General features: G+C 43.4%; 2 pseudogenes; both read right to left on the reverse strand.

The window, feature by feature from the left end:
• Positions 1 to 465: 465 nt before the first annotated feature.
• On the reverse strand, positions 466 to 1495 carry LOC134479084 (oogenesin-1-like; annotated as a pseudogene).
• Positions 1455 to 3563, reverse strand: Pramel18 (PRAME like 18; annotated as a pseudogene).
• Positions 3564 to 3920: the final 357 nt, after the last annotated feature.

Genomic DNA, 3920 nt, shown 5'->3' on the forward strand with positions numbered 1-3920 from the left:
AGGTTGTAATTTTTGTCATGCTGGGCTCCAACTCCATAGGTAGCAATGAATAGCCTAGTAAAGCCAGCAGTGGAACGGGAAGCCCTTGGTACTGCCACAACTGAACCCCAAGTGAACCAGATTGTTGGGGGGAGGGTGATAGTGGGGGGAGAATGGGGAGGAGAACAACAATACAGAAAGGGAGGGGAGGGGTTAGGGGGATGTTGGCATGGAAACCGGGAAAGGGAATAACAATTGAAATGTAAATAAGAAATACCCAATTTAATAAAGATGGAGAAAAAAGATTATGCACACATAAAAGAAAAGGGAATGTTACTGGGTTCATAATCACATCACATTCAAAGAAAGGATCTGAACAGAGGGTTTATTTCAAGTGCCTTTCACAATTAGTTTGAAAATTCAGAGCACATAACCCAGCAACAAGTCAAACATGAAGAGGTCAAGCTTATAAGGCATTGTCATAATTGAGTTTAATGCATTTTGTCATGGCTTAAATGACAATGGTCTTCTACATACAAAATGAGGATGTATACCATATAGTGAGGTCACTGATTCAGTAGCACACAAGAGGAGAACATTCAGTGTATAGTTTGGCCACACATTTACAACACGGAGAAGCCACTGGTGACCCTGTCTTGAGCAAGGCACATTAACAAAGGTGATATTGTCTTTAAGATTCTATAAGATATTAATTATCTTTGATGTCAAGTAACCTCTGTGGTCTCAATCTTCTAAATACCATTTTGATTCCAATGCATCTGAAGCCTTGAATTCTGGTATTCTGCGATGAATGTACTTGCTCAGATTTCGTTTCCCGGCTTCCAGAATCAATCTTCCATTTTCTGTCAATATTGCCAAAGACTGGTCTTCATGTCATAGCCACAGTGCATCCAACACGGAGGGAAGGGGCCAGCAGCAAATATGGTTCACTTGGGCTGCCTTTTGACCTTGAGTATATATCCACAAACTCAGGACACAGTTGGGAAAATCTCTCTACCACGACATAACCCAAGTGATCAGAGCACTCTAGACAGGCAGGCTACAGTTCTAAGGTCAACTTTCTGAGATTGGCTATACATGGCAGAAGGTCCTTAATTGCAAGCCTGGAGAAGTCATTGTCATAGAAATTGATGCTGGACAGCTGGGAGCACTGGCTCAAGGCAGGCAAGAGGACTCTGAGCTCTGAATCCTTCATCCTGCAGTGCTCTAACTGCAGTGTTTGCAGAGTTTCAGATACATTCTCTAGGAGAATTTGGAGACTCTTGAAACTTGACTTAGAAAACACATCATTGAAGTGCAGGTGTTTCAGTTGAAAGAGACTCTCACATTCTGACATGTGTTTCAAATCTAACTTTGAGAGATGGCAGAAAGTAATAGACAAGGACTCCAAGGGGCTCTTTAGGCATCTATAGAAAAAAAAAACAAGAAATTGTTTTTGGGTCAGGGTGCTGGAGGACATTAGTAAGATTGACACTGACCCAGAGAAGCCAGACATGTAGAGTCAATCTATGCTTACGGTGAAGCTCAAATCTTAGTGTGCTGCATGTTTGTTTCTGCTCAAAGTATTGTCTACTGATGCATATTACTATCTGGTGAGATGGGCTCAGCACAGAGATCTGAAACTCACCATCGACACTCTGTCAGAGAACTAGAGCTTGCCCATCATGTTAGGAGAACATAACTAGAAAGGATTATCACAGAAAGTTTCTGGCAACATCTTAGCTAATGTCCTGCAGAGTTTATCTATATCTGTTATGTCCACAATCTGTATTCCTGATTTAATTTTCCACTCTTGAATTTGATGACCTGGAGCCCAGTGTCTATCCACTTAGTCCTTACTTTTGTTCTCCCTTTTAGGGAGAATTAGAGGTTGATTGACTCCAAAAGAGGAAAAGCTGGTACCTGTTCACATGTATCTTTGTAGAGAGCAGGTGTGCAGACTTCCCATCTTATGGCCATCGGCTTTTTTTTTTTCCCTCATGTAACTGTACATGGATCTCAAAGAAGATCCAAGTGAAGCACACATTGGGCGTGTTTGCAGGGCAGCTCTCTCAATATCCCCTACCCCAGCTCAGACTGTGCTATTCAAATGGGAATTGAACCAAGTGAGGTCGGTTAAGAAACAATCAACCCTCAGTTGTATTACTCCTGTAATGTGTCTGTCATTGTAACATCCTCTGTGACTGGCACACCCCAGGTTAACACTAATGCTCCAAATAAAGGGAAAGTTATGCTACCAGAGCATAAACAGCTCAGCATCCTTGCTTACCTAAGAGCTCTTTCATGTTGTCATTGGCAAAGTGGGCACCATTCATGAAGAGATGCTGGAGATGTCTAAGTTGGGAGAACTGAGAAAAGAATTTGTCAGCATACTTTTTTACATCTGTCACTGTGTCCACAACATTATGTTTGAAGTCTATTTGATTTAGATCAAATTTGAGAAGATTTCTCATCTGGCCAAGGAAATGTGCAAAGAAATCCAGGAAGGACCAGACCTCCTGTGTGTGTATTTCCAATTCCTCAATATAGTTTGGCTGGACAATGTTCAAGACCTCCTTGATGATCTCCTGTGGTAAGGCAAAAATCGACATCTTCACACAGCATAGCTGCAAAACGTCTATTCTTTTCTGGGCCCACTGCAGCAAGCATTTCTGGTGTTTGTTCAGATAGAAGCAGAGGCTCAGGTTAGTGACCACCTGCAAATGCTGCCTTGGTACACAAGTAGGAAGGCTCTTAGGAACTTGCTTCGTGCTCCAAGAGTCTGCTGTGAAGTCTCCATATTCTCTTCCAGTTCATACATCCCAGAAATCCTGGTGCTCATCTCTCAAGTCCAACACTTGAAGCTTCCACCTCCTGTGAGGGAAAAAGGTAAAAGTTTTATAACGTAAAAGAGGAACCAACGTGGTGTTTGCTTAGATCCCACTTGTCTAAGGTCAGGTCCACCATTGTGTCTCTCTGAATGTAGGCAAGGCCACTGCATGAGCTGCATCTGGACACATGCCCTGCTTCCATCCATTCAGTTGCCCTTGACCAGTCTTTTCCATATCTATTTTCTGTAGGCTCCTCCTACTATGGCTACTTGTACTCTGCGCTGTCCTCCACTTATGACTGTCATTTACATCAGCTTCCAACTTCAGCAGTAACACCACAGACCCTCAGGAAGATGACATTGTTAGCCTCTGTTCAGCTTGAACCCATTTTTCATACCCTCGTGTGCATATGTTTCTTACCAGTAACCCAGGGATTCCCCCTCAGGCCTCCTTGGGCCTGGCTTACCTGGAATGATCCTTCTGTGTCAGCAGTATATCTATGCAATCCAGCACAGTTTTCATCATCTCCACACTGGCGGTTTTCAGCAGTGGCCCCACAGTGAGGTAGGGAAAGGGCCAGGCCACCACCATTGCCTGTAAGAGTTTTGTGTTTCTGCGGTTGAAGGCCTCTATGAAGAGTGGTGGGAAGACCATAGTGGGCAGGTCTTCCAGATCAGAGATGTCTATGGCATCCTTCTTCAGCAGAGCCTCCACTTCCAGCTGCATGAGTGTGGGAGCATTGTAGCTGCTCATCCTGATATATATTCAGTCAGACCGAACCTGGTGAAGCGTTTAGGAGACATAATTTCAGGCTAAGTTTTGGAAATTCCCATTTCTTACACATTGCAGGAACCAGAAGGCCAGAGCCCATGCTCTGGCAATAATGGAGAGCTCAGTCTAACAAATCATCCAATGTTGTGGTCTCCAAGCCAAACATTCATCACCAATTCTCTAGTAAGCACCCACTGAGGAAAAATATTAACCATTGTCCCATAGGATGCCAATCTCTCCTCCTCTTAATTGAGTGCCTATTCAGAAGGGTTATTCAGTAGCATACAATCTGACTAGAACTTTATTACAGGAAAAAGACACTCAACAAGGGTTCAGGCC

This window comes from Rattus norvegicus, chromosome 5 (assembly GCF_036323735.1).
Source record: "Rattus norvegicus strain BN/NHsdMcwi chromosome 5, GRCr8, whole genome shotgun sequence".
Taxonomy (NCBI): domain Eukaryota; kingdom Metazoa; phylum Chordata; class Mammalia; order Rodentia; family Muridae; genus Rattus; species Rattus norvegicus.